Source organism: Saccostrea cucullata, unplaced genomic scaffold (genome assembly GCF_032062105.1).
Source record: "Saccostrea cucullata isolate Sc308-1 unplaced genomic scaffold, CSIRO_AGI_Scuc_v1 ctg9446, whole genome shotgun sequence".
Lineage (NCBI taxonomy): Eukaryota > Metazoa > Mollusca > Bivalvia > Ostreida > Ostreidae > Saccostrea > Saccostrea cuccullata.
The window spans coordinates 1-25,334 of NW_026925127.1; the positions used below are offsets into that span (position 1 = coordinate 1).

Below are 25,334 nucleotides of genomic sequence, written 5' to 3' on the forward strand. Positions count from 1 at the left end.
AGGGGTTTTTGTTAATTTACAACGTTTTCTGTCCTGTTTGTTAACCATGACATGATGACGATTACTAGTCCTGTCTGTGTTTACTTTGACATAACGACAATTACTAGTCTTGTCTAGAGTACTCTGGTTCATAAGACGAGACAATTACTAGTCCTGTCTGTTTTACTGTGACATGACGACAATTACTAGTCCTTTCTGTGTTTACTGTGACATTACAACAATCACTAGTCCTGTCCGTGTTTACTGTAACATGGCGACAATTACTAGTCCTGTCCGTGTTTATCTTTATAGACTACAATAACCTGTCCGTGTTTACTGTTACATGACGAAAATTACTAGTCCTGTCTGTGTTTACTGTGACATGTCGACAATTACTAGTCCTGTCTGTGTTTACTGTGACATGACAACAATTACAGTGCTGCTATCCCATAAGTTGACATGGGATGGTATCGGATAGGATTAGGATTGATGATTCACGATAGAAACATATAGAAGTTAATCCAATCCTGTTCCTATCCTATCCTGTATCCTACAGCCAATCTGATTCGAGCAAAGGTTCATTCATATTTCAGAATAAATTACGAAAACGAAATACGATATAAAATGTTTACAAAAGAAATATTTATAAAAGAGCAAAGTCCACGAACCATCAAAAAATGCCTCTTGCAAGATATTAACGCATTTTTACCATAGATGGTATAGACTTTAAGCTTTTCATCACCGTTTTTCTTTTTTCAATATCTATTATACTTTTTTTAAAAACGAGGTCTTGCAATATGGCAATGTTTTAATAGAAAAATGCAATAAGAACGTCATTTTTTGTAATGTAACGTCACGTCAATTAGCGATAGAATGACCTTGCTATTACAATGCACAGATATATAGGAATATAGGACTTTTAAAATGCAATAATTAGAATCAATTTTATATTTATCTTATCAACTTCATAATCAATAAAGATGATAATTCTGAATGAATAAAATTAAAAAAAAAATTATTTTTTTAACTAACGCGCTTCATGAAATATGCCGGCGTGAAGCGTCGTAGTTCATAACCCCATGAATCTTCAAAAATTAAATTCATTTCTTAAATATTATTGATTTGTTGAAATGAATATTTTGTTCCCTTACCCTGCCTATGGGTATTAATTAACCAAACTAAGCAACTGCTAAGTGTATAGTTATGATGATCAAAATTGTAAATGCTATAGCATCTGGCTTAAAACATTGATTAAATTCAATCACTGGAAAGTTGTTAGATATTGCTCAGGTGACCTATAAGGCCCATGGGCCTCTTGTTTTTTCTTCAATGCACCAATAAAAACAAAACGTACTTAGATTTGGTAAATGTTGTTACATTAATTATTTTTTAACATGAATTATAAGTAATATTTCATATTTTAATGAATAACATTCGCCATAACAGTAAAAATTTCACTTCCCGCAAAAAAGAACAAAGATCTTGATTTTTCTGGTCGCATGTTTATTGCCATGGCGACCGTTGAAATGGGAACGTAGTAGCACAGATGCATTTAAAACATATGGTATTTTTGACAGTATTGACAATAAAACAGTAAACTTTAATAAATCCGATGTTTTACGCGTTTTACCACCTATGCTTATGAATTTATTTTTTTCCACCGAATAACAAGTTGTCCGCTATCAGCTGGGTAATTACATGATTTCCAGTAATACCCCGTTTTAAATTTGTGATTGCCAACGCAATGAAATAGCTCAAATATGACTAAAACATGGAGAAAATATTTTTAATGCACTGAAAAAACACCTAAAGTGTAAAATGTCGTCAATAGGAAATCGGCAGAAATACATTTAAAAGTATACACGCTATAACTTGCGCCAGTTAAAATACGATTGGAAATTGATATCATTTGTTTATCAATAAAAGTTACGAAAATACTGTAAATTACACCATTGAAATTAAACGCGTTACAAAGTTATCAAATTATAATTATTTATTATCCTGCAAGGAAAGAAAAATAGCTATTTTAAAATAAATCCATCACGTGACGCCGTCGCTACTTTTAGATTGACAAACACACGTGGCGTAAAGAAAACAAGGTAGGCCGTTTGAGATACTACTCACTTTTGACGTGGATGGCAAGCGTCTTACTCTTAATGGAACTTATCTTTTAATGTATTCAGTATCAACCATCTTCTCTTTATTTTTGTCAAAATGCAACATACGTCGTTGTCTGTGATTTCCCGTGGACATGTGTTTCTATATATAGGCCTACTGTTGACGCACTTCCTTCATCAATATTCATGAAAAGACTGAATTCTTTATTCCAAGATATGTTTAATTGTTTTGTTATTACAACGACATCTATAGTACAATTTTGTGGAAAGTATTATTTTTCATTACACTTCATGTGTTTTAAATCATTAATCATTTTGTTTCACATAAAATTCCGCGTTCATACAGCGTATATGACTTTAAGATGAAATGAAATAGTGTGTCCCATCGAATGATATCCATGAATCGTCTGCGTATGGAATATATCACATGCTAAAAAAAATTATATAGTTTGTTTATTGTTGTTGTTGTTGTTGTTGTTGTTGTTTTTTTCAGAAAGTCAACAACGCTTTCCGCGCGAAAGTGGGCGGGTCCTAATCAACCAATATTAAAACGCTTGTTTTACAAAACGAAATCCGTGATTCAAATTGTTCAATTGTCAGATCCAACAGTATCATCACACAACGGAACGCTATTTCGGCCGGAGTGTATACTTTGAAGCGAGATTTGCGATAAAAATCTAGATCTAAATACCAGTACATTACTTGAAAAGAAGTACATGTACACAATTGTTGAAAGGACCTTTTTCTACACATTTTTAATAACTTGGCGAGCACTCGCGAATATTAGGCCTCAGCTGTTTATAAATTTTCACAGGCAAGCGAGAAATTAATATCCGCGAAATTCGCGCACACCTCAATCTCACAGATACTTTTTCTCATCTTCGCGAACCAGCCAATCGCTTGGTCATGTTTAATCCAGTAAAAATTATTTATGTATGGAGTACGGTATTTTGTAGTGTGTTGTTAATACATTTTATCGATTGACTCACCTGTAATAATTTTATTTTTTTTTATTATTATGCATTGCTAGCTTATCGTTTAGCACTTTGCATTTCATTTTAACATTATGATTTCCATGCTTATGTAATTCTTATAAATACGTGTCAAAATAAAAAGTGAAATACAAGTACAGACATTAACATTTTACTACATGTAATACTTACAGGGAAAGATTGATTTTACCCGAAAAGGCTCCTTAAAAAGACCTTATTGTAGACAGCATTTATAAGAGGAAAGTGTAAAATGGTCTCAGTTTTTCTTGAAATAGAAAACACATTTATGATCGTAGTAAGCAATTTCAGAAAAGAAAGGGGGGGTATACAAAGGACGAACATATACAAAGTTCTATCTTTTAAAAATAATTTTTTAAAGAAAATGTTACAGTAAATTATATAATTTTGAAGTATATTTTAGACAAGTCCTGTAGTTCACAATAATACTCGTATAATTGTATGTAATGAACGTATAATTTATGTCAAAGCATAGACCCCCCCCCCCCCCCCCCTCCCCGTGACCTCCTCTAATCGTATAGTGATAAACTACAGTGTACTAATCTTCGTAGTAGCGGATCCAGCGATTTTCAGATATTAAATGCAGAGGAAGACATAGTCCCCCTACTCCACCTATCCCCCCACCCTAAGCCATAACAATGCAGGGGCAATTTTGAATGTTGATCTACATGCAAAAAAATTAAAATACAGAATAATCAATATTTGATATGATAAACACTATAGTGGCCAAAGAAGGATATTTGATTTGATATTCTTTTATAAATAATAATAATCACTATCTAGGGTTATATATTTTAAATTCAGCTCCTGTTTCTGAAAACAAAATTTAAACCACTTCTTCATAATACTTTTGAAGAAAGCTAAAAATTATTTTCCACGTTATGCAAGTGCATAAAAATTATATACGCGGGTTTTATGTAGTGAAATGAATGTTTTTTAGGATTTGAAATTAAAAAAAAAAACCTGATTAATATATATTGCTGCTACATGTTATACTTATACTAATATATGTATTATATGCATCGACGTGCGGATTTGTTAAAACGAACATGTGCATTTTATGTAAACACACATACGAGTTCTACGTTGAATCCAGTTTACAGAGTTGTTAAATTTTTTAATAATAGATAATTTCCCGTGTTTAATTAAATGAATTCAACAAAGCGACAGAAAACTACATGTATATCTTAAAAAAAAAAGAAGAATTTTCCCACTTTCTCCCTGCCACTGATTCCCAATGACTGCATCTATTATGACGTCACAAATGACGTACACTGAGTAACGTCATGTACAACTGTGAACTCATAAGTTTGTTTTCCTTTGATTTTAAAAATGTAATTTTTAAATTCTTTGCCACATTTATTGCCTTCAATGAACAATTGACTGCTTTTTTCTATCACAATGTGTGTTATCTATTTATTTGATGTCCTATGATCTACCAATGAATCACTGACTCACTCTAAAAAAATTACCGATTCTTGATAACAAAGTAGATCTATAGATTTAACTCTAATTTCTTATGCTCGTCACAGTCATAAACAAACATAATATATTGACATGAAAGTTTACATTTGCGATAGTCATACATATAGTAAGTTGAAAGTTGTACTTGTCTGTAAATCAATCTAATTTTGGAAAAAGAATTGTCGATAAATCGGCATTTTTAACGGATATGTTTTTAGACTGAAGCCATCATATTTATTCCAGTAGTCAAACATGTCTATAGGTGCCTCAGTTGACATTTTCTTACTTGTGTGATATGAGTGTCCATCCACTTACATAATCAATATTATACACCTTTCTAATTGATCCTTTAAAATTTGTATAAAAGACAAAGACAAATATGGTGGTTCATGATCATAGCATTTTTACACGCGTTGACATTTTATTTTATTTTTTTTCACCATGAGCACACTCGTTACCGCAAAATATTTTCATTGGAATTTATTTGTCGAACAGTTATAATTATTTTTCTGTTTCAATATTTTGCGGTAACGACTGTGCTCTATGTGAAATTCACGATTTATTGTGTAAAATTTGAGCCATTTTCCGGAAAACCTCGAACCATGCTGCGTTTTAGAATTTAGTTTGACATCGAAACATCCGGTTTTGACGAAATTATTGCACATGTGAAATGTGTCAATGTTCTAGGTTGATAATAACCCAAAACATATTTTCTAATGCCCTTTTCAAAATTTACATATTTGCTAGGCCAAATAAGGCATTTTTTGGATTGAATTCTTTCAATAGGAAATAAGACATTCTTTTCTCTCAAAACGGATTTACATTATGAACTTCGAGTAACACGGCGTACGATCTAACCGTGAACGATCACCGGAAGACTTTGGGAATGTAAACAACGAAGAGTCTAGGCATCGAAAGACCATACTTCTTCAGCTTGTTTGGAAGATTTAACCGATTCTTACTTGTGTAAAAGTGTAATAACATGTTTTTTCTGTTAAATATTCTCTGTTTATTTGGATAATTCCACAGGAACTGTCAACAGCGGACTTGAATAGAAGATGCGCGGTCATGTAAGTATACTACACACTGTGACTGTACACTGTACATGTTTGCATTTTTATACATATTTATCTCTTTAAACAATGTTCTAATGTCTAAAACCATAAACATTTTATTCTATTTAATATAAACAAAAATTGGATGCGGAAAAAAGAAGTAGTGTAGACAGAAGGGGGATAAATGTTTACAAATACTCTGTCATATGATTCAATCAGCTATCAATGAGCTCTAAGACTATAACAATCATATGTATTATGCCTTAATCAGGTTGTTACTCTCATCATTTCCCTAATAAGGTCAGAAAATAGTTACTTTCATTTCAGTGTAATTTATAATAAATGAAAGTAGAATCATCATGACCATTTCTAATGCTACTGCCTTAAATGTTTAATAAGCTCACTCAGCAGTGCACTTACATATTGTACATGTATATATGATGTATTGTGATTTATGAAACATTAATCAATCTTTTAATATTCATCATTACAGAGAATGGATTTGCCCGGACTCACACGTCATCACAGTATAAAGGATTTTAATCTAAAAAGTATGTATGATTTTATTTTTATCATGTATTTTTACATGGTCTTTAAAATACATAAACATCTTTATCTGAGTTGAGGTGACATGTCTGCAGTTTCTCGAAACAAGTGATTTTCTTCTTTCAAAAATGAATCTTGAGAATAAAACTGAGGAAAGTTTTCTGGTCATCTGGTCATCATGTTGTTGTTTTATAGATATTTTCTTCTTTTTTATATTCAAATTTCAAGACCAAAAAAGAGAAAACCAAGAAAAAACATTAAATAGATAAATACAAGCAGAATATAGAGAAAAGTCACTCAAACAAATGTATTCATACTTGTTAGCAAGTTGACAAGATGAAATGAATTATAATGTACAAGTAAATTATGTTAAATAAGATTTTTTTTATCTTATATGACTGAGGTTGCAGTATAAGATTTTATTTTTCATGATTTCAAAATGCGTTACTTTTGGGAGAGAAAACGGTGAAATTAAAGCCAATTGTACAATCAAAATCATTTTAAATTTTAAATGTGTATGAAATGTGTATGACAAAATTTAACATGTTTAAAATACATGCCTTTAATATTTTTTTTTCAGGAAACCCTGCACATTTGCAGCTGTAAGAATGCAGATCATGCCATATGCTGTTAGAGTAAATGATGAAAGATGTTCAAACCTGTGTCAAAGAGTCCCAAGTCTGAAATCATGGGGCTTTTCTTAAAAGCGATCAGTGTTTGTTTTCTGTGCATTATTGACATTTGTGGAACTGTTCGGTTTATGACCATCTCTCTGACAATAACTCTGACATTTGAATTTCAAGTTTGAAAGATGGATAAGGAAGCCAAATCATATGCATGTTAAACATTATACAACTGTGATAAAAACATTGATAAACTTAAATTTAACAAAGTTCATGTACATGTATCTGTGATCTTTGCATTGAAATTCATAAATGCTGTACATGGATACTTTTACTGACTTTGTCTCATGGTAATGAAATATTCAATTGTTACACATTGTTGAGGAATCACCTTGAATAAAAATATTGTGAACTTGATAAAGTATTTTTCCTCATTAAACACTGAAAGTTTATGATCAAATGTCAAGGTCATATACAATATTTACTCAAGAATGTGTTATAAATGCTGTAAATACTGTGAATTCTTATGTATGTTTTATAAGATCTAAGAAACATGTGTGGAGCATTTTAATATTTCTCAATCAGACACTGATTAACATTTAAGATCAAATGCCAAGGTCAAATACAAGCCTGTCTTACTCATGAATGAGTTAAAAATACTGTGAGTTCTTAATTTCTTATGCATGTTTTATAAGATCTAAGGAACTTGTGTGACCTCACTACAGTATTTATGACTGTAAATCTGTCAGATGATAACAATTTAGAAAAGATATTCTATTAAATATAAATTATTAAATTTTCACACATAAAACAAAATTAAAAATTGAAATACATGTGTACAGCACTGAGCTGACCATAAACTGAGAAGAAACTGAAGTTAAATGAAAAAAAAAAACATTTCGATTATCTTAAATTTTATTTAGCAACTATATATTTTACATGTTTGAAAAATAACACATCAGATGATGAAATAAAATTTTAGATAAGTATAAATTATGAATTTAAATAAAAAAATCATAACAATTTCACATTTAAAATGTTTAATATGTGAAAGTCAAGATATTCTAGATCTACATTTTGACTTGTCTGTTTGGTTTATGGTCTAGTCATATCTTCTTTTTTAGAATTGCATACAGAAAAACCTGTTATACAGGAACAATTAGACTATACATGTACATGCATGATATTTTCATGGTGCTCAGTTAACTATACATGTACATGCATGATATTTTCATGGTGCTCAGTTAAGGAAAAAATAAAATTTTACATGAAACATACTTTAACATTATTACCATACAGGCCTATGATTTTTAAAAAATAATTGATTATAACACGCCGGACGCAAGTCACGATCCCGGGTCTCCCAATCATTGTTAGTAGGGAAATTAAAACGCTAATTATATTTTTTTTCCTTAATTCTTCTGGAAGCCCAATTTCTTTACATATGTTTGCAAAATCAGTACGTGCCCACATTTAATTACGATCTGTTTGTTTACATTAATTTTTAACATATGGTAATGATAATCGTAAATTTAATTTGTGCGGTGAGTCGAGAATTATGGAATGCCGATCTCAATTATTTTTCTCCATTAAAATATATAACATTTAAATGAGTACCATAATTATATCTGAATTTTTTTTTCTGCTGGTTATTCCTTTTTTTTTCGTTTTGTCAAGTTAATTCCTAAATATTTACACTGCTTGAAAAAACACCTTTACAAAACTTTACTTGCGAAGTAAATTTCATTACAGGTGCTCCAAAAAGCAAGGTCATCTTTGTATTAACTTTACAAAAAGTAAAGGTGAAAAGGTAACCTTTACTTACACGAAAAGATAATTAAAAATAACCTTTCATCTTTAATGCCATATTAAAGTTCATTAAATATACATATTTTATGAAAGTCTTATTTAAATGCTGACTATTGTTTAATACACTTATACTTTGGATTTTTACAGTTGGTTTAAAGAATCTAATCTAGTCAGTACCCAGAATTTTAAGACAAATGTCAAAGATATCTTTTTAAATTATCTTGTATCCATTTCCAGTTGAAATTAGTATTAGAAATGGTCATCTACAGAATCAAACACTCGACTCATCATTATTTGACAGACTACACCTCAAATAATACAACAACTATGCTGTAAGCCAGGTTAGCTTAGTTGGAGCAGCTGGCATTTATTTTGATACATATTTAACTTACATTACATTGAATGTGAAACAATAAAGCAATGGAATGCATTTGTAAAATATTCTACTTGTAATAAATTATATCCCTATCACAGACATTAAAAACCGCCCAGGCAAAAACCATAGATGGTTAACTATGGAAAACCTGTGTCCGTCGCTATGTAAATAATGTCTCAAGGGAGAATGCCGGACGTGCATTCAGTGCAATAGTTAAAAATGCATGAACACCCTATAATATTTGCAAGTATGAAAAAATCCAAATTAAAATACATTTCAACAATTTGTTATTTCCATTACCATTATATATATTTATACAAATATGATATATATTTTATATATAAAGCAAAAAAAAAATGCGTATGTATTGAAGAGCACTGGCTTAGAATGATTTGAACACATTAATGAATACTCATTTCTCATTGGCCTTCCTTTGGCCATGCCAACATATACAACCAAAACCATTTATACATTCAACCCATACAATGTGTTCCCACTCTACTACAAAACACGAGAAAAAAATATTATCTGCACCAGGATTGCCTACAACTCTCTGGATTGGATGGCATAGATTTTTTATATGTACATTGATATTAATGATATATTAATTAATAATATAACAATGGGAAAAATTGGCATATTGATAATTTTCATTTTCCAAACAAAAATATTCTACATTTTGGCTTCTCATCATATGATGAGTCAGATATACAGCACAAACAATATCAAGTTATAACCTTGAATATTAACATTATATTGAGCTATCTTTGACTTTTGTTTTCCTTTAATCATTCAGATACATGTGAGACAAAATTAAAAATAAATACAGATGATAAGTATAAATTTCACATTTCTGCTTATGAAATGGAGGTCCCATTTCACTTAAAATATAATACCGGTACAATATTATTCATTCTTTATGGTGCATGTACATATATAAAATAAACTTTGCAGTTTAAATTGAATTAAAAATGTGAAAAAAATTACATAAAAGGCTATTTGATTTGCGCTTATGTACAGCCTAATAACATCCTCAACTTGTAATGCAAAATGATGCATTTTACATATTCACAAACACAAAAAATGGTGAAAAATCTATTAGAATATATGTGAGGATGCAGTTTGCAAAATGCATGAGATCATGTATGAGTCCAGCTTCACCTAGTGAGCCTGTCTGTGCTTGACTTAGTTTAGATTATGTTTTTATGTCTGTGATATATGTTAGTGTGTTCGCATATGTGTCCAGCTTCACACATTTTCATGTATGTGCTCGACTTCACACGCCTTGGAAAATATGTAATAGGTTGTGGCAGATGCATGTGTATTTGTGTATGTGTCCAGCTTCACACATTTTCATGTATGTGCTCGACTTCACACACCTGGGAAAATATGTAATAGGTTGTGGCAGATGCATGTGTATTTGTGTATGTGTCCAGCTTCACACATTTTCATGTATGTGCTCGACTTCACACACCTTGGAAAATATGTAATAGGTTATGGTAGATGCATGTTTGCATGTATTCAGATATACGCATTTTCATGTGTGTGCTCGATTTACATGTCATCGATGTAAAATATGTATACATGATGGTGTAAAACGTTTACAAGTGTATGATGCACACAGAGAAAAAAAGTTCTGTGTGTTTTGTTCTGCAAGAGTGATCGTATAAATAAACTACAATTATGTCCTGTTGAAAATTGACAATCATAATAAGTAACATATATTCATTTTACATAACTGTACTGAAAATTACACATCCAGTTTAAATTACTGTACTGAAAATTAAATTTGTGTAAAAACTCTCTGGCTGAATAACATTCAAAATCATGAATGCTTGCATGTTCATCTATAAATCTCCAAGATATTTCCTAGTTAGTTTGTAGCGCCGCACCGAGCGGTCTTACAACACATTTCATAATGTCAGTTTGCATGAATAAATTAATTTATCCTTGTTCCTCATATCTTGAAAATAGATGCCGAAATTCTAGTCTACAGTTTACTTACACAGCACATCACAAATAGAAACATTCAGGAAAAATAATTCACAAAAAATAAAATCCAAGTAAAACAATCACATGTACATATAAATCAAAGAAATATTAGGTAATAGTCCAAGTAAGTGAGTAACTTTATCTATCTCTAACAGTTCTATCTACTAAGTCTTCTATATTTCAATCTTCCTATCTTATTCTAAAATTCTGTTGCACTATATATATACTCAAGATCTGTTCCTGACGATCAGGAGCACATTACAAGATCCTTAAGATCAGGAGTCAATACACAGGTCATTACGATCAGCAGGGGGTTAGATAAGAGGGGGCGATTAATATACAGATAAGATTTATAGCATAAGTGTAGATGATAATGTGTGAACAATTAAGTAATTAAGAGTGATTTACAGATCTATAAGATATTTTAAATCATTACAAGTTTACATATTCTTGATCATATCATTGATAAGAGTATATATTCTTGATCATGACATCTGAATTGGTTTCCCCTCTCTGACATCTTTTCTTGTTCACCAATTAGTTCAACAGTCATCTAGGTACTCAGGTGTTGTACAAGTCCTAATAATAATCATTTTCAAAATTATAAAGAAAAACAATACAATTTTAAAAAGATTTTCATTACTTCTATTGAAATTAAAGCACAAGCTTTAACCTAAAACATGTATAACTTAACATAATGGAAATTTAGACAATGCGACTCAATGTCAAACATATGATTGTGATACATCTGTAATATCCATGAAACTTACTGAGATACTTAAAATGTTTGTGGTGTGCTTTCACTAAGCTAAGTAATATATAAACATTTCTTGATTACACGTTGAAGTCCAAGGCTTAAAAAAAAAAAATAAGTTTGTTTCCTGTAACATTCCCAAAAAATCAAGGGTCGGTAGGTCGGAATTTTTTTTTTTTTTTTTTTTTGCTTATGAATGGTCAAACATCCCCGGACTGAAAATACCAGGTGTTATACTTACAGTGGACACCCAACATGGCGTCCAAAATGGCTGTCTAGCGGCAGAAAACAAACTTCAGAAAGTTGTAGGGGGAAACTGTTGTTATAATAATGATTATTCTTTATATTTAAGGTAAACGTAAACTAGGTTGACATATTTTATGTCTCAAATTAAGCTACAAGCTATTATTTTAATTTAATAAATGGAATCAGCTGATTGATCAAACAAAGTTTTGCCATTTGTCAGGGAAAAAAATCCACCCAGGCATAATTTGAATGGGTCGGTCGGGTTACAGGAAACAAACAAAATTTTTTTTAGGCCCAATCCTCACCTGACTTGCACATTCATATGGATTGGTTCTATGCTGATAATTCCTTTCAACAATCTTCATCACAACATCTGAAAGTCACCCATCTTCAAAATTAAATCTGCCGCTCACCTCAAATGTATAGACTCCCTGTACAAATGCATGGAAAATAAAATTTTGAATAAAAAATGAATTATCTCTTCACCATACCCGGCCTCTTTAAAAAATGTGAGAAAATAATTTGAAAACTTTTCTTTAGATAAAATCATGTAGTGAGTATCCAGCAACGTTGAAAAAAAGTTATCTCTAGAATTTTACATTTATATTGAATGAAAAATGCATTGTTCCCTTTACTTAAAAAAACTCAAAAGACATTACCTAAAATGGAAGTAAGGTACAACTGTGACTGGTGTCTCAGGCACAACCAATAAACACAAGACCTTTCCATCCTAAGCAGCATGCATTAGCTCCACATTCCTTGTTTCTACAAAAAATGTACAATGAAAATTTTAAAAAATGAGAGCGAAGAGTGTTACATGTACTTGGGGGAACAGAGGAAGGAATTTTGAAGTCAGATTAATTATATTTCTGCCAGTGTTGGGACGGATAAATTTCCATAATAAAATGAAATGAATTATTCGCAACAAAAGAAGACACATGTATTACCTTGCAGTCACCGTTGCACATAATGTATAAACATTTCTTGATTACACATTTAAGTCCAATCCTCACCTGACTTGCACATTCATATGGACTGGTTCTATGTAGATAATCCCTTTCAACAATCTTCATCACAACATCTGAAAGTCACCCATCTTCAAAATTAAATCTGCCGCTCACCTCAAATGTATATAGACTCCCTGTACAAATGCATGGAAAATAAAATTTTGAATAAAAAATGAATTATCTCTTCACCATACCCGGCCTCTTTAAAAAATGTGAGAAAATAATTTAAATACTTTTTTAGATAAAATCACGTAGTGAGTATCCAGCAATGTTGAAAAAAATTATCTCTAGAATTTTACATTTATATTGAATGAAAAATGCATTGTTCACTCTACTTAAAAAAAACTCAAAAGACATTACCTAAAATTGAAATAAGGTACACCTATGACTGGTTACTTAGGCACAACCAATAAACACAAGACCTTTCCATCCTTAGCAGCATGCATTAGCTCCACATTCCTTTTTTTCTACAAAAAAATATACAATGAAAATTAAAAAAAATGAGAGCGAAGAGTGTTACATGTACTTGGGGGAACAGAGAGGAAGGAATTTCGAAGTCAGATTAATTATATATTTCTGCTAGTGTTGGGACAGATAAATTTCCATAATAAAATGAAACGAATTATTCGCAACAAATAAGACACATGTATTACCTTGCAGTCACCGTCGCACATAATGTACACATACAACTGTGAACTGACAACATCCCAAATCCCTTTCTTTGTTGTTTACTTGGCGGAATTTTCTTTGCCTTTTAGACTGGTTCCCATACATTGCCGTGAATAAGTCCTACGTTTATTTGTTTTGTTTTCAAGCTTAAATATCAATAAAATCTCCCGCACATTTACAGTCTGTATTGTAAACTACTAAAACATACTTTACACACAATTTTCAGCTCAGTATTATGTTATCCTCTTCATTCAAGTAATATGTAAACTCTTCTCGAATGTAAAACGAACGATCTACTCTGATAAGTAACCCATACCAAATATGGCACTGTGTATTTGGTTGAATAGCCAATCATTTCAAATCAAGTGGAGCGGGTCTGCATCGCTATTTTGACGAAGTTTGCAACCTGTGGTAATTTTTTGAAACCTCGTCTAGATTTCAGGAGATTCTTGTCTTGACAACTGCTCGAACTCCCGAATTGGCATGCACTGCAGGTTTGTTTACGATTTCCAGCCGTTTTCACTTTCAGCATAGATCAGTACATTGTGCATACATGTAGTGAAACAATGAAAGTCAAGCAAAACTTCGCTGTATATGTTATTTACTGCCAGAATGTTAGATTAGTATTTTGATAATTTGGGGATTAAATGTTTATGGGTTTCAGTTTATTCTGTAAAGGTGTATGTCTCTGGAATGTTAAACAAGACAAAGAAAAGTGGGACTAAAATGAGTAGTTAAAACCGAGCCGGGCCGGGAATTTGAAACTGAAACCGGGTTTTTGCTAATTACTGAGAATATACACAATCAGTTGTCATAAAACTTAGTTACAGATGTATTTATGCCTTGGCTGAGAGTTTCAACTCCGAAATTGACAAACAAGTTTATTTTATTTATAACATTTTGTATTTTAATTCATTGTGTCCATTTTGTTAAAATACAGGTTGAGTGAAATCAGTATACAGATTATTGAAGGGAAAACATCCAGACGGGGCGAGGAAGACGACAAAACATGATTGAGGATCCCAAAGTTCTTTGGTACAAGCACATTTTTAAAAAATCAAATAATAAGTATCGTGAAATGTAACTTGAACAAACATTTACATTATTTAGTGCTTGACTTGCTCGGGAGTCATCATTGTCAGATGTATTCGTATAAAATGTTCAATTTCTTTTGTATAGGCTCAAGCTACTCAGCCTACCATGAGAAAATTAAAAGATCTGCCATGAAGAAGAGGCGGGTTCTCAAGTTTCATATTATAGATGGCAAGTATTGTTTAGATTTAATTTTAAAGTATTCTTGATAAAAAAAGGGTGTTTGGCAGTTCATAGCTATTAACTGTGATTGCATTGTGTATGAATTTTCAAAATCAATTCATTCTTTGGTGACTGTGTGCTTCAAACTCATAATTTTTAATAAAAATATTGACTATATATTTGTCTAGGTGTATAAAATGTTAATCACTGAATGAATTCTGTTTCAGCATGATTGTCATCTTAAATTTGAGGGACTCTCACCTAAAGTCCTTTTACTGTTCCATATCAGGAAAAAGTTCATGAGCAGAAACATGCTATTTGGGAAAAAGGTACATATATCCTAAACCATAACCTGACTATGATTCTGTACACATGTACAGCTAAGGCAAAAAAAATTAATTTCTTGGTTCTCAGGCCCTCCCACATCTCTTCCAAGGGTGCTTCATTGACCCTTTTATTGCTAAATCAATAAAACATTAACACCAAATCACCTCACTCATCATTTTTTGAGGTTTTGTACAATGTAAAAAGCTGCCTCATCGTGTTTTGAGGGCAATTAAAAAGAAAAAAAAATGCCTCCCTCCCTTATAATATTTCTTGAAAAAAGGCCTGAGAACCAAGTAATTAACTTTGTATGGCCTGAGCTAAATATGTAGCACTATTTTGTTCTTTTTGTAAACTGACTACTGAGTAGTCAGGAAAACCTATCATTTCTTTATGTTTCAGGGATTTATTCTTTGATTGTGATAAGTACCCTTAAAAAGTACATAATTCTCAAATTGTAATTTTAGGCTTTAGGATTTTTTTGATAAGGGATACATGACCTAACCCATTGATTCTTCATATAATATGTCAATAATAAGAGGTCCACTCATCTTATTAAAATAAAACAATTTTTATTTTTAAGGTTAAAGGTCATGTATGAACTTTTTATTTATTAATTAGGTTGTGCATTGTTTTTAGTTTTATTAATCATGGTATTGTGAATTCTGATAACAGATGCCTCTGAAAATATTCATACTTATGCACAGCACTGAAAATATACTTATAGATTTATTTTTTTTTCTTGTAGGAAAAGCATTAGAAGAATGCCTGCATGGGAAGAAAAGTTTTGGACTCTGAAAAGGGAGATGTGACAAATACATTTTGACAGTTATTGATTTCCACTGAAACCAATATCCACAAGAAAGAGGAACATAGTAGTTTTATTTTGATTCACAACTTTAAATTCAAGAATGTACAGTTGGTTTTATTATAAAACATGTCACGTACGAAAAACATTTTCGTGAAATGTACTCTGTCTTCGATACTTATTTATGTGTACGTAATTTGCAGGATAGGATGTGGGCAACATATACTGTCAAGAATCTTGATGTTTTTGATCTTATGTTTGTAAAAAAAAATTGTAATAAACAAATTTAAAGTCAACTTTTTGTTACTTTGTATATATTAATTATGATGTCCAGACTTCCGCAGTATCGACTTGGAAGAAAAATCTTATTTATAAATTGCATAAGGCTTTATTCACTAGAATGGAAAACAGAAATTATTAACTTTTGTGGTAATTAAAGATGGTATTTAATTAAATTTAAGATCTATAATTATCAGATTTAATACATCCTAAATATGGTGTTTAAAGGTTGTAAATATTAACTTTACTTTTTTGTAAAGTCAAGACAATGTGGGACATTACATCATATTTAAGTGCATGTAAAGTTAATGTAAAGGTTACCTTTTCCAACTTTGACTTTTTTCAGAAAAGCCAGTTAAAGGCATTGTAAATAATAAATTTACATTATCTTTACTTGTTTTGTAAAGCCGAATTTTCATGCAGTGTTAAAAACTGAGAGTTGCAGGATAGGATAGGATAGGATTAGACTGAAATCACAGGATAGGATTGTGGATGCAGGATACACGATAGGATAGGATAGAAATGTCAACTTATAGGATAGCAGCACTGTACTAGTACTGTCTGTGTTTACTGTGACATGACGACAATTCCTAGACCTCTCTGTGTTTTCTGTGACATGACGACAATTACTAGTCCTGTCTGTGTTTACTGTGACATGACGACAATTACTAGTCCTATCTGTGTTTACAGTGACATGACGACAATTACTTGTCCTGTCCGTGTTTACTGTGACATGACGACATTTACTAGTCCTGTCCGTGTTTACTGTGACATGACGACAATTACTACTCCTGCCTGTGTTTACTATGACATGACGACAATTACTAGTCCTGTGTGTGTTTACTGTGACATGACGACAATTACTGGGCCTGTCTGTGTTAACTGTGACATGACGACAATATCTAGTCCTGTCCGTGTTTACTGTGACATGACGACAAGTACTGGTCCTGTCTGTTTTAACTGTGACATGACGACAATTACTAGTCCTGTCTGTTTTCACGGTGAGATGACGACAATTATTACTCCTGTCTGTGTTTACTGTGACATGACGATAATTACTGGTCCTGTCTTTGTTAACTGTGACAAGACGACAATTTCTAGTCCTGTCTGCGTTAACCGAGACATGACGACAATTACTAGTCCCGTCTGTGTTCACTGTGACATGACAACAATTACAATTCCTGTCTGTATTTACTGTGACATGACGACAATTACTAGTCCTGTCTGTGTTTACTGTGACATGACGACAATAACTAGTCCTGTCTGTGTTTACTGTGATATGACTAGAATTACTGGTCCTGTTTGTTTTTACTGTGACATGACGACAATTACTAGTCCTGTGAGTGTTTACTGAGACATGACGACAATTACTAGTCCTGTCTGTGTTTACTGTGATATGACGACAATTACTGGTCCTGTCTGTGTTTACTGTGACATGACGACAATTACTGCGCCTGTCTGTGTTAACTGTGACATGACGACAATATCTAGTCCTGTCCGTGTTTACTGCGACATGACGACAAATACTGGTCCTGTCTGTTTTAACTGTGACATGACGACAATTACTAGTTCTGTCTGTGTTTACTGTGAGATGACGACAATTATTACTCCTGTCTATGTTTACTGTGACATGACGACAATTACTGGTCCTGTCTGTGTTAACTGTGACAAGACGAGAATTTCTAGTCCTGTCTGTGTTAACCGTGACACTGCGACAATTACTAGTCCTGTCCGTGTGTACTGTTACAAGACTACAATAACTAGTCCTGTCCGTGTTTACTGTGACATGACGAAAATTACTAGTCCTGTCTTTGTTTACTGTGACATGACGACAATTACTAGTCCTGTCTGTGTTTACTGTGAAATGACAAGAATTACTGGTCCTGTTTGTTTTTACTGTGACATGACGACAATTACTAGTCCTGTCTGTGTTTACAGTGACATGACGACAATTACTATTCCTGTCTGTGTTTACTGTGACATGACAACAATTACTAGTCCTGTCTGTGTTTACTGTGACATGACGACAATTCCTAGTCCTCTCCGTGTTTACTGTGACATGACAACAAATATTAGTCCTGTTCGTGTTTACTGTGACATGACGACAATTACTAGTCCTGTCAGTGTTTACTGTGTGATGACGACAACCACTAGTCCTGTCTGTGTTTATTCTGACATGACGACAATTACTGGTCCTGTCTGTGTTGACTGTTACATGACGACAATTACAAGTCGTGTCTGTGTTTACTGTGACATGACGACAATTACAAGTCCTGTCTGTGTTTACTGTGACATGACGACAATTACCAGTCCTGTCTGTGTTAACTGTGACATGACGACAATTACTAGTCCTGTCCGTGTTGACTGTGACATGACAACAATTACTGGTCCTTTTTGTTTTTACTGTGACATGACGACAATTACTAGTCCTTTTAGTCTTTACTGTGTGATGACGACAACCACTAGTCCTGTCTGTGTTTACTGTGACATGACAACAATTGCTGGTCCTGTCTGTGTTAACCATGACAAGACGACAATTTCTAGTTCTGTCTGTGTTAACCATGACATGACGACAATTACTAGTCCTGTGTGTGTTAACTGTGACATGACAACAATCACTAGTCCTGTCCGTGTTTACTGTGACATGGCGACAATTACTAGTCCTGTCCGTGTTTACTGTTACATGACTACAATATCTAGTCCTGTCCGTGTTTACTGTGACATGACGACAATTACTACTCCTGTCTGTGTTTACTGTGACATAACGACAATTACTAGTCTTGTCTGTGTTTACTGTAGCATGACGACAATTACTAGTCCCGTCTCTGTTTGCTGTGAGATTACGACAATTACTAGTCCTGTCAGTGTTTACTGTGTGATGATGACAACAACTAGTCCTGTCTGTGTTTTCTGTGACATGACAACAATTACTACCCCTGTCCATGTTTACTGTGACTTGACGACAATTACTAGTCCTGTCTGTGTTTACTCTGACATGACGACAATTTCTAGTAATTTCTGTGTTAACTGTTACATGACGACAATTACTAGTCCTGTCTGTGTTTACTGTGACATGACGACTATTACTAGTTTTGTCTGTGTTTACTGCGGCATGACGACAATTACTAGTCCTGTCTGTGTTTACTGTGATATGACGACAATCACTGCTCCTGTCTGTGTTTACTGTGACATGACGACAATAACTGCGCCTGTCTGTGTTAACTGTGACATGACGACAATATCTAGTCCTGTCCGTGTTTACTGTGACATGACGACAAATATTGGTCATGTCTGTTTTAACTGTGACATGACGACAATTACTACTTCTGTCTGTGTTTACTGTGACATGAGAAGAATTATTGGTCCTCTTTGTTTTTACTGTGACATGACGACAATTACTAGACCTGTCGGTTTTCACGGTGAGATGACGACAATTATTACTCCTGTCTATGTTAACTGTGACATGACGACAATTACTGGTCCTGTCTGTGTTAACTGTGACAAGACGAGAATTTCAAGTCCTGTCTGTGTTAACCGTGACATTGCGACAATTACTAGTCCTGTCCGTGTGTACTGTTACAAGACTGCTATAACTAGTCCTGTCCGTGTTTACTGTGACAGGACGAAAATTACTAGTCCTGTCTTTGTTTACTGTGACATGACGACAATTACTAGTCCTGTCTGTGTTTACTGTGAAATGACGACAATTACTAGTCCTGTCTGTGTTTACTGTGACATGACAACAATTACTAGTCCTGTCTTTGTTTACTGTCACATGACGACAATTCCTAGTCCTCTCTGTGTTTACTGTGACATGACGACAATTACTAGTCCTGTGTGTGTTTACTGTGACATGACGACAATTACTAGTCCTGTCTGTGATTACTGTGACATGACGACAATTACTAGCTCTGTCCTTGTTTACTGTTAAATGACGACAATTACTAGTCCTTTTTGTGTTTACTGTGACATGACAAGAATTACTGGTCCTGTTTGTTTTTACTGTGAAATGACGACAATTACTAGTCCTGTCTTTGTTTACTGTGACTTGACGACAATTACTAGTCCTGTCTCTGTCAACAGTGACAAGACGACAATTTCTAGCACTGTCTATATTAACCGTGACATGACGACGATTACTAGTCCTGTCCGTGTTTACTGTGACATGACGACAATTACAATTCCTGTCTGTATTTACTGTGACATGACGACAATTACTAGTCCTGTCTGTGTTTACTGTGACATGACGACAATAACTAGTCCTGTCTGTGTTTACTGTGACATGACAAGAATTACTAGTCCTGTTTGTTTTTACTGGGACATGACGACAATTACTAGTCCTGTCTGCGTTGTCTGTGAGATGACGACAATTGCTAGTCCTGTCTGTGTTTACTGTGATATGACGACAATTACTGGTCCTGTCTGTGTTACTGAGACATTACGACAATTACTGCGCCTGTCTGTGTTAACTGTGACATGACGACAATATCGTAGTCCTGTCTGTGTTTACTGCGACATGACGACAAATACTGGTCCTGTCTGTTTTAACTGTGACATGACGACAATTACTAGTTCTGTCTGTGTTTACTGTGAGATGACAACAATTATTACTCCTGTCTATGTTTACTGTGACATGACGACAATTACTGGTCCTGTCTGTGTTAACTGTGACAAGACGAGAATTTCTAGTCCTGTCTGTGTTAACCGTGACACTGCGACAATTACTAGTCCTGTCCGTGTGTACTGTTACAAGACTACAATAACTAGTCCTGTCCGTGTTTACTGTGACATGACGACAATTACTAGTCCTGTCTGTGTTTACTGTGACATGACAAGAATTACTGGTCCTGTTTGTTTTTACTGTGAAATGACGACAATTACTAGTCCTGTCTTTGTTTACTGTGACATGACGACAATTACTATTCCTGTCTGTGTTTACTGTGACATGACAACAATTACTAGTCCTGTCTGTGTTTACTGTGACATGACGACAATTCCTAGTCCTCTCCGTGTTTACTGTGACATGACAACAAATATTAGTCCTGTTCGTGTTTACTGTGACATGACGACAATTACTAGTCCTGCCTCTGTTTACTTTGACATGACGACAATTACTAGTCATGTCTGTGTTTACTGTGACTTGACGACAATTACTGGTCCTGTCTGTGTTGACTGTTACATGACGACAATTACCAGTCCTGTCTGGGTTAACTGTGACATGACGACAATTACTAGTCCTGTCCGTGTTTACTGTGACATGACAACAATTACTGGTCCTTTTTGTTTTTACTGTGACATGACGACAATTACTAGTCATTTCAGTCTTTACTGTGTGATGACGACAACCACTAGTCCTGTCTGTGTTTACTGTGACATGACAACAATTGCTGGTCCTGTCTGTGTTAACCATGACAAGACGACAATTTCTAGTTCTGTCTGTGTTAACCATGACATGACGACAATTACTAGTCCTGTGTGTGTTTACTGTGACATGACAACAATCACTAGTCCTGTCCGTGTTTACTGTGACATGGCGACAATTACTAGTCCTGTCCGTGTTTACTGTTACATGACTACAATATCTAGTCCTGTCCGTGTTTACTGTGACATGACGACAATTACTACTCCTGTCTGTGTTTACTGTGACATAACGACAATTACTAGTCTTGTCTGTGTTTACTGTAGCATGACGACAATTACTAGTCCCGTCTCTGTTTGCTGTGAGATTACGACAATTACTAGTCCTGTCAGTGTTTACTGTGTGATGATGACAACAACTAGTCCTGTCTGTGTTTTCTGTGACATGACAACAATTACTACCCCTGTCCATGTTTACTGTGACTTGACGACAATTACTAGTCCTGTCTGTGTTTACTCTGACATGACGACAATTTCTAGTAATTTCTGTGTTAACTGTTACATGACGACAATTACTAGTCCTGTCTGTGTTTACTGTGACATGACGACTATTACTAGTTCTGTCTGTGTTTACTGTGGCATGACGACAATTACTAGTCCTGTCTGTGTTTACAGTGACATGACGACAAATACTGTACCAGACTGAGTTAACTGTGGCATGACGACAATATCAAGTCCTCTCTGTGTTAACTGTGACATGACGACAATATCTAGTCCTGTCCGTGTTTACTGTGACATGACGACAAATACTGGTCATGTCTGTTTTAACTGTGACATGACGACAATTACTAGTTCTGTCTGTGTTTACTGTGACATGAGAAGAATTATTGGTCCTCTTTGTTTTTACTGTGACATGACGACAATTACTAGTCCTGTCTGTCTTCACGGTGAGATGACGACAATTATTACTCCTGTCTATGTTAACTGTGACATGACGACAATTACTGGTCCTGTCTGTGTTAACTGTGACAAGACGAGAATTTCAAGTCCTGTCTGTGTTAACCGTGACATTGCAACAATTACTAGTCCTGTCCTTGTGTACTGTTACAAGACTGCTATAACTAGTCCTTTCCGTGTTTACTGTGACAGGACGAAAATTACTAGTCCTGTCTTTGTTTACTGTGACATGACGACAATTACTAGTCCTGTCTGTGTTTACTGTGAAATGACGACAATTACTAGTCCTGTCTGTGTTTACTGTGACATGACAACAATTACTAGTCCTGTCTTTGTTTACTGTCACATGACGACAATTCCTAGTCCTCTCTGTGTTTACTGTGACATGACGACAATTACAGTCCTGTGTGTGTTTACTGTGACATGACGACAATTACTAGTCCTGTCTGTGTTTACTGTGACATGACGACAATTACTAGCTCTGTCCTTGTTTACTGTTAAATGACGACAATTACTAGTCCTTTCTGTGTTTACTGTGATATGACGACAATTACTAGTCTTGTCTGTGTTTACTGTGACATGACAACAATTACTAGTCCTATGTGTGTTTACTGTGACATGACGACAATTACTAGTCCTGTCTTTGTTTACTGTGACTTGACGACAATTACTAGTCCTGTCTGTGTTTACTGTGACATGACGACAATAACTAGTCCTGTCTGTGTTTACTGTGACATGACAAGAATTACTGGTCCTGTTTGTTTTTACTGTGACATGGCTGTATGACAATTACTAGTCCTGTCTGTGTTCCAACGGTTAGATGACGACAATTATTAGTCCTGTCTTATGTCTTACTGTGACATGGCTGAGAATTCTTTGTTCTGTCTATGTTAACTGTGACAATACAAGAATTTCTAGTCCTGTCTGTATTAACTGTGACATGACGACAATTACTAGTCCTGTTTGTGTTTACTGAGACATGACTGAGATCATGAGTCCTCTCTGTGTTTACTGTGACATGACGACAATTACTAGTCCTGTCTGTGTTTACTGTGACATGACGGCAATGACTAGTCCTGTTTGTGTTTACTTTACATGAGAAGAATTACTGGTCCTGTTTCTTTTTACTGTGAATAACACAATTACCAGTCCTGTCTGTGTTCACGGTGTGATGACGACAATTATTACTCCTGTTGTGTTTACGTGACATGACAACAATTACTGGGCTTGTCTGTGTTAACTGTGACAAGACGACATTTTTAGTCCTGTCTGTGTTAACCATGACATGATGACGATTACTAGTCCTGTCTGTGTTTACTGTGACATAACGACAATTACTAGTCCTGTCCGTGTTTACTGTGACATGACGACAATTACTAGTCCTGTCTGTGTTTGCTGTGACATGACGACAATTACTATTTTTTATGTGTTTACTGTGACATGACAACAATCACTAGTCCTGTCCGTGTTTACTGTGACATGGCGACAATTACTAGTCCTGTCCGTGTTTACTGTTATAAGATACAAAACAGTCCCGTGTGTTTACTGTTACATGACGACAATTACTAGTCCTGTTGTGTTTACTGTGAATGTCACAATTACTAGTCCTGTCTGTGTTTACTGTGACATTACAACAATTACAGTGCGCATCCCATAAATTGACATGGGGTGGTATGGATATGATTAGGATTAGGATTCACGATAGAAAAATATAGAAGTTAATCCAATCCTTTCCTATCCTATCCTATCCTGTATCCCACAGCCAATCAGATTGAGCAAAGGTTCATTCATATTTCAGAAAAATTACGAAAACGAAATACGATATAAAATGTTTACAAAAGAAATATTTATAAAATTTCAATAGGAAATAAGACATTCTTTTCCCAAAAAAATTTACTTATGAACTTCGAGTAACACGGCGTACGATCTAACCGTGAACGATCACCGGAAGACTTTGGGAATGTAAACAACGAAGAGTCTAGGCATCGAAAGACCATACTTCTTCAGCTTGTTTGGAAGATTTAACCGATTCTTACTTGTGTAAAAGTGTAAAACATGTTTTTTCTGTTAAATATTCTCTGTTTATTTGGATAATTTCCACAGGAACTGTCAACAGCGGACTTGAATAGAAGATGCGCGAGGTCATGTAAGTATACTACACACTGTGACTGTACACTGTACATGTTTGCATTTTTATACATATTTATCTCTTTAAACAATGTTCTAATGTCTAAAACCATAAACATTTTATTCTATTTAAATAAACAAAAATTGGATGCGGAAAAAAGAAGTAGTGTAGACAGAAGGGGGATAAATGTTTACAAATACTCTGTCATATGATTCAATGCTATAAAGAGCTCTAAGACTATAACAATCATATGTATTATGCCTTAATAGGTTGTTACTCTCATCATTTCCCTAATAAGGTCAGAAAATATTACTTTCATTTCAGTGTAATTTATAATAAATGAAAGTAGAATCATCATGACCATTTCTAATGCTACTGCCTTAAATGTTTAATAAGCTCATACAGTGCACTTACATATTGTACATGTATATATGATGTATTGTGATTTATGAAACATTAATCAATCTTTTAATATTCATCATTACAGAGAATGGATTTGCCCGGACTCACACGTCATCACAGTATAAAGGATTTTAATCTAAAAAGTATGTATGATTTTATTTTTTTCATGTATTTTTA

General features: G+C 33.9%; 2 long non-coding RNA genes across 3 annotated transcripts; one reads left to right on the plus strand and one right to left on the minus strand.

Annotated features, from left to right (window-relative positions):
* Window positions 1-9,860: 9,860 nt before the first annotated feature.
* Window positions 9,861-13,427, minus strand: LOC134268105 (uncharacterized). Of its 2 annotated transcripts, XR_009992292.1 has the most exons (5): window positions 13,361-13,427; window positions 12,985-13,067; window positions 12,631-12,736; window positions 12,277-12,402; window positions 9,861-11,550 (listed from the first exon to the last, which is right to left on the minus strand). It is a non-coding gene; the product is annotated as an uncharacterized LOC134268105 (long non-coding RNA). The 2 variants fall into 2 exon arrangements; XR_009992291.1 differs by lacking the exon at window positions 13,361-13,427 and having other exon boundaries at window positions 12,985-13,160.
* A 222-nt stretch (window positions 13,428-13,649) lies between these two features.
* LOC134268104 (uncharacterized) lies at window positions 13,650-15,122 on the plus strand. The gene is made up of 3 exons (XR_009992290.1): window positions 13,650-14,141; window positions 14,588-14,682; window positions 14,827-15,122. It is a non-coding gene; the product is annotated as an uncharacterized LOC134268104 (long non-coding RNA).
* Window positions 15,123-25,334: the final 10,212 nt, after the last annotated feature.